Source organism: Tamandua tetradactyla, chromosome 17, assembly GCF_023851605.1.
Source record: "Tamandua tetradactyla isolate mTamTet1 chromosome 17, mTamTet1.pri, whole genome shotgun sequence".
NCBI lineage: Eukaryota > Metazoa > Chordata > Mammalia > Pilosa > Myrmecophagidae > Tamandua > Tamandua tetradactyla.
Window position 1 is genome coordinate 65,152,590 of NC_135343.1, and position 11,426 is coordinate 65,164,015.

Below are 11,426 nucleotides of genomic sequence, written 5' to 3' on the forward strand. Positions count from 1 at the left end.
CAGCATTGCAAAACAACCAGGAAAATTTAACAAAAATAAGAAAACCTGACAAACTGCAGAAACTTTATGAAAACATGAACAGATTTACACATTTATTTCATGGCACACATGGAACCACATAAAAAATTATCACAGGGCAGGCCACGGTGGTTCAGCAGGCAGAGTTCTCACCTGTCATACCAGAGAACCGGGTTCAATTCCCAGTGCCTGTCCACACTAAAAAATAAAAATAAAAAAAATATCTTGGGCAGAGACAGCAAACAAAATGATGACATTTCAAAACACTGAAAACTCTCAAAACATTTTCTCTGACTTGCAGGCTATTGAGCTAGAGATCAATGTTAAAACATGATTTAAAGATATCCATATATTTTTAAAACAGTAATTTCATGTCTGGGTTCCACTTCTGAAAAGCACAAGTAAGCTCCTACCAGAAAGGATGTCCCACAGTAAAATAAACTCACCACAAAATTCAAAATACCAGAAACACTGTGTCCTAAAGAAAGCCTGGTAAATCCTGGAAGAGAGTCAACAGTATGGAAAAGGGAAGTTTAATATAAAGAATTGTTAAACTATGAAGGAAAACAACTTTGAGATGTAAGAGAACTCCACATGACATCTGAGCAGAGGATGCATCACTGAGAGAAACACAGGGAAGTGGGGAACCCTCCCCAAGACTGGCTTTTAGACCTTCTTGGAGAAGGTCTCCTTTCAATTCTCTGAATGGCAGGGGAGTTCACTGGATTCAACAGGCCAGAGCTGTCTGCAGTCTCTGGGTGACAGGAAGTAACCCTACAGGCATCGGAGGGACTCAGAAGAACCACAGGTAAGGGCAGAGTGCAGGTGTGCAGAGGGGGTGGGGACACAGGTGCAGGCAACAGGCCTGGTCCCTCGAGGCCATGGAATGTATGGTGTGTGAAGGAAACTGTTTAAAAAAGAGCTGATTTGATAAATTTTTGTGGATTCACACAGTGAAATTCTATTCAGCCATGAAAGTATATAAATTGCAAATGCACACAACAGAATAAATGTTCTATAAATATTGAATGAAAAATGCTAACAACAAAATAATGCATGTAAGATGATTCCATTTATATAAAATTCCATAACAAGCCAAAGGAGATGGTTTTGTGATGTGCGTGTGGAATTTCAAAATCTCATACTAATGAGATTCAGAAAAATCAAGAAGGAAGGGTTATGGTTGCTAAGGGAGAAGTGGATTTCAGTAGGATGTTGGTCAAAAATGTGCCATGTCATGATGAGATCTTGGTGACAACTAGATTGTTGTTAATAAAAAATGTGTAGATGTGTGTGTTTTATGCAATTTTCCTTGCCATATTTTAAAATAAAAATTTAAATATTCAATATATATTTATCAAACATATAATATCACACATTTATTGACACATATGAAAAATAATATCTTCAAATGGCACTGTATTTGGCAGAGTATTTGGTCAGTTAACATTTGTTGAATAAATTAAAAAATAAAAATAAACTGAACCTAGGAAAGCTTTAATTCTATGAATAAGCATGTTAGTTGATGAAACAGTTATATCTTGTTCTAATGTATTTATATTGTCAGTTCAAACTTCTCTTCTGAGTTCTAGATTCAACATTCCTGTGTGTCTCTATGGCAGTTCTAGCTCAGTATCTCTGACACCTAGCTCATGAGCTATACACTTCCACACAAGCCAACCCCATCCAATGCCACCCAAGGGAAGGAAAAACACATCCTATTGTCTAAACCACAATTAGTGGAGTCATCCAGGACAATACTCTTTACCACAGCACTCATAGTCAGCTTCTTTCGATTTTACAACTACATATTCCCCGATTCTTTCTGTCTCCATTGCCATGGGTTTAGACCAACCAACCATCTCTATCCCGGATTCCTGAAATAAGTTCCTAACTGGTCTTCTTGCATCTATTCTTGATATTTTCTAAAAAAAAAAAAATAAGTTAACTTCACTAAAAGATCACCAGAGTGATCTTTTTAAAAGGCAGATTTGGTCATGCCATCTGGCTGCTTAAAAACATACTTTAAGCATGACACTTAATTTAAATTTGCCTATGGCTAAACTAACTAAGGTATCCATTGTTGGTGACTCTAAGTGTATTGTTTGTTTTCATAAATAATAAATGGAACTAAAAAATACAAACAAATATAAAAAATACCCTATGAAACCTGGGGTGCAATTATAGTTCAATGGTAGAATTCTCGCTTGCTGTGTGGCAGGCCCGGATTTGATACCCAGCCCATGTACTTTCCAAAACAAACAAAAAAGGAAACAAAAATCAACAATTCATGCTGCAATAAACGGATACTCACTTGGAAAAAGAATGAAATGTGACTCTGCTTTATAGGATACAAACAAACACACACACACACAGAAATACCTTTCTGCTGCAGTAAGCTAAACACACACACACACACAAATATAGAAGGTACTTCCTGATTGGACTCAAACATGCATATCTTACATCAAATTTTGCATTTCCTGATTTTCTTTCATCAATATCTGCTACCCATTCAAACTTAAACTCTGAGAGAGAGATTTATTTTTTAATTGCTTATTGCCATTATTATAAAGCAAATATCCAGAAGTGTATTTAGCATATAATAGACTCTTAATTAGAATTAATTTAATAAATGAAAAAATGGGAAGAAAAACTGATGAAGAAAAGCTCTAACTATAACAAATTCACTTAGAAATATAACACTAAAATAGAATAATCAATTGTTTAATGAAATGATTTAAAGCACTCCAGCTTTAATGGAAGTGTAAATATGTTACCATGAAATAAACACTCAGGGGAAAGAAACTTGGTGGACACCTAGTGCTATCACATATGAAAACAATGTCTCACTGTTGACAAAGACTGTTTCCTATCTCTTGACTGAAATGCCAGCCTCACTCCTTCATGCCCCTTTCACACTGACTCCCTCCTCCTCACCACTTTCAACCAGGGAGAGCAGAGAACAACTTGAACTGCAAGGAATAGACAGAAAACATGGCACATTCAGACCCTAACTATTCTAAATAGCAATGTGCCAGGAATTCCCCCTTACATCTCCCCTCTGAGAGACTCCTAACTAGGCAGCTCCTTTTCTCCCTCCTCCTGTCTCTCTGCCTTACAGGCTCCAGGCAGCCACAGGACCTCAAAGGAAAAATTTTCCAAACCAAGTAGTTAGAACTACAGAATTTCCTTAGAAGGAATGAGTAAAGGAAAGGGAAAAAGTGAAGGAAAATGGCAGTTAGAAAGGAGGTAAGAATAACTAGTTCAGTAACAAGGTAAGGAAGGCCTGAAGGAAAGACAAAGACAGTAAATGAAGAAGTAGGACAGGAAGAAAAACTACTAGGCAAAAAGTTTCAATATGAAGAGGTGGGAGGAGAGGGAGCAGCTGCTGCTGCAGGACTCAGTGCCCCACAGCTGGGAGAGGAGGTTTGTGATCGAGGCTGAAGCACTGTGGGAAGATAGCTCATATATTTCTGACAGTAATAAGTGGCCACATCTTCAGCCTGGGCTCTGCTGATGCTGAGAGAGAAATCTGTCCCAGACCCACTGCCACTGAATCGGTCAGGGACCCAAGATGCCCGGGTGGATGCACCATAGATGAGCAGTTTGGGAGCCTGTCCTGGTTTCTGCTGGTACCAGTGTACGTAGGTACTCACACTTTGGCTGGTCTTGCAGCTCATGGTGATTGTCTCCCCTGGATTCACAGCCACAGAGACTGGAGACTGGGTCACCACGATGTCCCCGCTGGCACCTGCAGACAGAAAAGAACAAGATCTTCCAATAAATCACAAGTATATAAACTGTATATGCAAATGTAGGTTTCCTCATTTATCATGCATACTTGGATCTTTTTGAGGTGGAATAGTCTGCACACTCTGCATGTGAAAACCATTTCTCCAGCTTTATAAAGACATTGCTCTTCTGAAGCTCTCACCTGAGACCCAGAGCCCTAGGAGGATGAGGAGTTGGGACTGTGACAGCATCTTGCTCACCGTCTGGTGCACTCAGGCCCCGTCTCCAGGGAATCCCCATTAATAGAGTCTGAGCAGCCACTGAGTCCCCAGGAGTCTATGCAAATCAGCACAGGGAATAATAAAGGGAAATACGCTGTACAGTGAGCTGTGAAGACAGATAATGGAAGGAAGGGGACAAAATAACATTACCACAGAAAATGTGAATGTAGTCCTACAAACATCCCAGAAATCAACTGCAAAAATTCTTTTCAACAAAATTTAGCAAAATTCTGAAATTTAAAATATTTTGCTACCTACTTTATCCTTCAAACTAGCTGCAATCATCTTCTGTACCTAAGAATAATTTTGTAATAGAATATATGTATCAGTGAGTGTAAAGTTTCTGAACATAATTGAACTTTTAAAATATGGTAGCAGGAACTATGTGGAATATATTCACATCATGGGATAGAATGTGGATGTAGTGCACAAATTATGGATTTAGCTCAGCCTATTCTGAACTTTGAATATTATATGAAGTTCTTATTTTACATCTCAAAATCACCTCAATGTGTCCAAAACCAGAACTCTGAAACAGCTCTCCACCTAAATAATGTTTCCAAAAGTGACTCACCAGACACCTAAAAGTTACCCTTGGCACTGCCCATTAGACCCCGAGTTTTCAAATCACAAATGGAGAGTCTCCAGCATAAGGGGAACTGCATCATTTCATGGCAATAGGGAAAATAGCCCCACCTCCAAAGGTCTCAGCATAGGTTCTTTATTTATTCATACCAAAAAAAAAATGTTTAGAATTATACAAACAACAATATGAACCTTCTAGGCCTAGGATATTAAATTTATATGAAAATGAAACAGAACTCCTGGCCTCTTAACCTTTCATTTATCTGGGAGAGACAGACAATGAACAAGGGACATATCCCCAGCCTCTCATATCTAGCATCTCTGAGATATCCCCCCTGCTGCAAAGCTGTTGATACAGGACAAGTGGGGCCCCGTGCATCCACATCCATTTAATGGTCATCCCTCATCATTAACACAGTCAGAAATAGATAAAATTTGAGACAGTTTAGCAATCTTATATGCAACATAATCCCTCCTGTTTCATAATTTCCACTTTTCCTGTGAAGCAACCACCCTTCTGCCACCAAGAAGTTTCCCTTACTGTGGCACATACTAAGGCAGATATTGTTCCAGTTCTAATTAATAACCATTTATTTTTCCTTAGCTGTCTCCATATGAACCCAGTACATTAGATAAAGCTGCAATTTCCAGGCATTCAGAAATCAGGTGGCAAAGACCCAAACCAGCAGGAAGACATTCCTACTCAGTCAAAGGTCCACTGTGTTCTTGGTCCACCACATATATGGTTTTTGAAGATTGCAGTATTTTATTCATATTTGCCCTCATACCCCATGGTTTATTTTTGGTGCTTTTCCATGAAGTTAATATGCATCTATTATTAATTTAAATTTCTACTTTGTAATTTACCATTTTATTGCCTCAGTATGATAGAAGCTCCTTCCTGTGTCTACATGTATTAAAAACCTGAGATTGTCATTGACAAAAGGGTGATGACTCAGGTTCCGTCATGTGAATGACGGAATCAGGGATCCACATCAAATGTATGGAAATGTCCTCTCTGAAGAGTAGGTAGTTGATCTCATGCATGAATAAATGGAAACTTGGCTTGCAAAGCTCAGGGAAGAACACTTCTAAAAATGCACAGGACATGGTCTTGGATGATTAAGAAAGTCAAAACTGTAAAAAACCAGACAAGGGCCTGATTCTAGGTGCCCATTAAAGTCAGGAAAAGCGCTGAGGGGTTAGATTAAGTGCAGTGAGATTCCATGGAACAAGTCAGAATTCATAATGTGATCAGCAGATATTCCTAAATCATTTTATGTGCATTGACACTGTGAAGAAATGGAAAGTTGGAGTCATTACCCTTTCTATGCCAGCTGGGCAAATAAAGCTTCTATCATCTTCTCTAAAGTCATATAATGATCTTTTTTTTAGTTTATGTTTTCCCAAACTCTTCACTGCCATAAATTAAAAGTGTGGCAAAATGATACTTGATAAAACATGAAAAGAACATTGAGGTAAGTAGAATTCTAAGAGGGTCTTCAAGTTTCCTGGCTGCCGGCATGTGCAGACCCTATCCCAGTCGTTCAAACACTAATTTAGATTTTGCTGTGAAGTGATTTTACATATTTAATGAGTCTATTGAGTTTGATGGCAAATAAAATAAAATCTGTTGACATTAAGAAGGAGAGATTATTCAAATGGGCCTGGCCATTTCACAAGAATCCTTTACATATCATACTATACTGGCCAGAGACTAAGAACTCAGTAAAATTCATAGATATTTAGGATGTGGCATGGCAGAAAATATACGATGTTGACTATGGAGGTTGAGGGGCCATGTGGCAAGGAATCAGGAAAGCCTCTAGGAGATGAGGACACACAGCCAGCAAGGAAATAGGATCTCAATCTTACCACCCAGGGAACTGATTCTGTCCAACCACATCAGCTTGGAAGAGAACTCCAAGCTCTGGAAAGAACAGAGCCTCACTGACTCTTTCATTTTATCCCCTTAACTCCCTGAGCACAGAACTCTTCACACTGTGCTTAGCCAGACTCCTGACCTATAGCACTGAGAACTAATGAACTGCTCACTGGTTATTACCTAATAAACACTAATAGGTGTTTATCAATCAATCTCAGGTTAAAGGAGATTCCTGAACCCAGAGAGAAGAAACTGTCATCCCATTTACTTCATTGTTGAGTGATGTTGATTCCTCTCTCCTCCAGTACAATGAGTATGTTTTACACCTCTGTTACCCATGAATGGTATCCTGTCATTAGACAACATCCACAGGATAAAGGCTGAATATTGAGCTATGAAAATACAGGGAAGAACAGAATTAGCTGTAAAGATGGTCAGAATCTGTCCCTTCTTTGACTATATAGTCTGCTGTCATATTGATAGATTCCAGGCAGGAATCTGTCATAGTGGGGAGTGATCTTGTAACATTGCTTGAAGAACTGAGCCACTCTGTTACCTATGTATTTTTTCACACTACCCCATACCCTTACCTACGATAACTCAGCACAAACATTCCTGTTGCAGGGATATCATCAGGTTAAGTGAGCTAGAGGGTTGATTCACAGACAGTTTTAATATGCATCAGCGTTCTCAAAAAATTGTGGTCAATGTAATGCTCATTCCCATTGTAGCTGAAGTGCCTGATGAAAGTGCCCAATCATGTTTAGCATGAATGAGTGCATATGATGACTGAAATGTGCAGTGGGCACAGTGCCACTGAATCAGTGGGGAACCCCATTCAGCCAGTTGGATACCCAGGAATTGGCAGATTAGAGCCTGTCTTTGTTCTGCTGTGACCAGGCAAAGTAGGTCTTCTGGATGAAGATCTATGAAATGCTCTGGGTATATAACACTTTTCTCCAGGAGACACATAAAATGAGACCATAGTTGACAAATGAAATCAGTTTGGACAAATATCTTATATAAATGCGTTACTTTGAAAAATATTTTAAAATATTTTATACAACATCATTTTAAAAATCATTAGAATTCATCATTTCATTCTTCATCTAATATTAATTTTCTTAATAATCTGGATGAATGAAAGTGCTTCAGTTCTCACCTGGGAATCCAAGCAACAGCACTTGAGGATCTGGGTCTGTGACATCATCATTCAGCTCTTGCCCTATTAGTCTCTGCTGAGGTCTCATTGTAGGTAAAAGGCCCATATGCAGCCCTGGCAGCTGCCTAGGATGCAGAGGGTCTATACAATGCAGAGAGTGATTACAGAAGCAAATCAAAAGAGCTATACATTGTGGATGCATGAAAGGTAAAGAAAAAGCTAAAGACATTATCGTTGTAATAATATGACTCTGTGACAATGAAAGACACAGAAATCAGTGTTTAAAATTTCTAGTAAATGTTCAGAAGTTGAAATATAAAATGGACTTGCAAAATCAATAGTTTTTATTAAACACACTCCATCAAAAATATGGGCTACCAAGAGCCTCTATTTTAATTCATCTATATCTTAATATCTATACAGTCTTATAACAGTTTTCTGAAAAAGATAGTATGATATTTTGGATGTCCTGTAGACAAGGAATGTATTAGTAGTATTGGAAGTGATTTGTTCAGGAATATGTTGCAAAACCTTCAACTTGCATTTTGGATTCTGGTAAAGACCAGAGACCAGAAGTATACTCTAAAGTCTACAAGGTTGGAAAGTTCTCAGGTAGACCAGCACTCCCTTAACCTGGGACTTCCTTCGAGTTCCATCCTCACGGTAGCAGCAAATGAGATATGGAACAAACCTTTCTCTCATGTCAGAGGCTAACAATTAGACCCACCCAAGTGGGTGGGTCTGGAATTTATGAAATTTAATTTGGTTTGAACTCTACTTGGTAGCATCCACAAGCACTTAGCAAAAATAGATTTAAAACTTCTCTTGAGGAGAGTGCTCCAATCAAAACTCTCAAGTATTCTCATAAGTAATTTTACAACTGACAATATTAGAAAAATGTCCGAGACTTCTCAACATCTTCAAAAGTAAGAGATCCTAATTGTGAAAAACATGAGTAATTACAGAGTCACATCATCACATCAGTCTCATTAGACTTCAGCTTTTCAAATTTCCAAAATTTTTAAGGGAATGATACAAATGTGAAAATCTTCATAAAGAAAGAAACTGTAAATGATAACATTGCACTCTCAATAAAGAACCTCCTTATATAAAAACCCACAGAGCCAAGCCTTTTCCTTCATTCATTATCTGAATCATTACTTGCATGTGAACCCATGTTAACAGGCTTTTCAAAGATGTGAGTTTTAGTTAAGGCATAGACAACTGAATCAATTTGGGTTTTAATCAGGATTAACTTGAGTTTTTTTATAAACAGAATGAAATTGAGATTTAGAGGAAAAGCCAGAGAGCAGCAAGGCATTGGAAGACAACAGAACCCAGAGAGTTAGAAGGTGTGGCTGTGTCCATTATCCTGGAAGGGGGAGTCAAGAGCTGAGGGATGCTGGCAGTCAGCCCCAGGATACCACATTTTTTGTGGAGAAAGAAGTGACTTTCTGATTCCTTGATTCTGGACTAGGTTATCTCAAAAGTGTAAGCAAATGGTATTTCTTTATAGCAAAAATCAAAGGGTGTGGCTGAAGTGGTCTGAGGGAGGCATGGAGCCCCCTCCCCGCAAGAAAAGAGGGAGGGAGGCACAGTTCTGACACACATATTGGCTGCTAAATAAAGCAAGATGGCAGGGACCCTCAGCCTTAGTCCCTTCTGGACAAGCACCCTAGGCATTGCGGAACTGTTATCCCTATATGCATTAAAAACAAAGGAGTCAGAACAGAAAACATAATGTACCTATTCAGGGCTATGAGGGACAGGTGACCAAAGAGCACCATCTGCCTATAAGGCTGGGGAAGTGCAGTCTGAGCAGCTGCCTTCCTGTCCTTTTCTCTAGCGCCTTTTGGAAGGGGGCTGTGCTCCCTGCATGGGACCATGGCTCTTGTTAGGCTGTGAAATACAGCAAAAGGAAATCTTCCACTTGAACCCATTCAAAAACAGAATCTTAGACAAGGGAGGAAAATGATTTTCAAGATAAACTTATCGAGACAATCAGGTGTCTAGAAAGCATGAAAAATTACAAGGGACATTAACAAATAAAAAGATATGGTAAGACAATTGATCGAATTAAAATGTTAAAAGAAATAAAGATTTTAGAACATATAATCAATTATGTTCATGCAAAGCTCCTAATTAATTTCAGTAAGGTTAAAAAGATAAAGGATGTCAACAAGCACAAGCAGAGCATAAAGAGGAATTCAAAAAATACATAAAATAGCAGATTTAAGGAAATTAAAAATACTGTGGATGAATTTAAAAATATTGTAAAAGTAAAACTGACAATATGAAGAGGCCAAAGAGAGGATCAGTGAACTACAAGACATAGCAACTTAAAATGAAAAAGAAAAACTGGAGAAAAATATGGAGAATTTTGAACTGGTTCCCAGGGAAATAATTGTAGTTCTAAACTCAAAGCAATGATTACAGTTCTAAACTCAAAACATTGTCTAAATGAAAGCATCCAGACAAAGACAACATACCGTGACTCTGAAGAAAGGTCGATGGCATCTGTATTTCTCTGTGACATGGGGAGGGACAGAGTGATGTCTGCTGGCTCTTTTCTCTCTGACCTTCTGTGTGTCCTTGTTTGTGCCTCATTGGACATTTCTACTTCTGAGCTCTCTCCAAAATGTTTCTGCCTTTTATCCTCTCTTAAAGGACTCCAGAAAAGGTCATTAACTGCAACCATGAATTGTGCGGGTCCTATGCTCATGAAAACAATGTAATCAAAACATCCTACCAACAATAATGGATTAGAATAGTGTAGCTTTTCTGGGGTACATAACAGATTCAAACATGCACATCTTTTTATCTTAAAAATGGATAAATGGAAAGATAAGTAATAGATCTGACAAATACACTCCAAAGGATAACAGAGTTGAACTAAGGATGACTCCTTGTATTAACCTTGATTGTTAATGGATTAAACACCTCAAGAAAAAGACACATTTTGCCATAATGGATAAAATGCAAGGTCCAACTAAGGGCTTTTAAAAAGTGACTCCTTTAGACATAAGCATATAGATAAGTTAAAAGTGTAAGGACCAAAAATGATATTCCACACAAGCAGTAATGAAATAAAACCTGGGAAAGCTATACTAATACCAAAAAGATTGGATTTAAATGCAAAAGTTCTATAAAGTATAAAGAATGAAACTATGTATTAATAAAAGGGACAATTCACCAGGAAGAAATAGAAATCATAAATATGTTTATACCTAATCAAGGTGGCCCAAATTCTTGAAATGAACCCTGGCAAACTGAAGTTGAGAGATACGTTTCTCTACAATCATAGCGGGAGACTTCAACGCACCGCTCTCTGCAATAGCGCATCTAAACAGAGGATCAACAAGGACAAAGAGAACCTAAATAATATGATAAATAAACTAGGTCTAACAGACATATATAGAACATTAACTCCAAAAACAGCACTACAAACATTCTTCTACGTGCTCATGGAAAATTCTCCAGGATAGACCACATGCTGGGGTACAAACAGGTCTTAAAATGTTTGAAAAGATTGAAATTGTAGAATGGGCTTTCTCTGATCATAATGAAGTGAATCAGGAAATCAATTACAACTGTAGATTTGGAAATATCACTAATATATGGAGGTTAAACTCCATGTTCTGAAATAATTCTGCATCAAAGAAAAATTGAAAGAGAAATTTTGTATTCATTGTTCCTGTTCCTTTTATTTTTTGTTTTTATTTTACTTTGTTTTATTTCTTCATGATTTCTTGCTTTCTCT

At 37.9% G+C, this 11,426-nt stretch overlaps 1 pseudogene across 1 annotated transcript; it reads right to left on the minus strand.

Annotated features, from left to right (window-relative positions):
* Window positions 1-3,374: 3,374 nt before the first annotated feature.
* LOC143661209 (immunoglobulin kappa variable 3-15 pseudogene) lies at window positions 3,375-4,022 on the minus strand (annotated as a pseudogene). The gene is made up of 2 exons (XR_013164448.1): window positions 3,956-4,022; window positions 3,375-3,772 (listed from the first exon to the last, which is right to left on the minus strand). The product of XR_013164448.1 is annotated as an immunoglobulin kappa variable 3-15 pseudogene (transcript).
* Window positions 4,023-11,426: the final 7,404 nt, after the last annotated feature.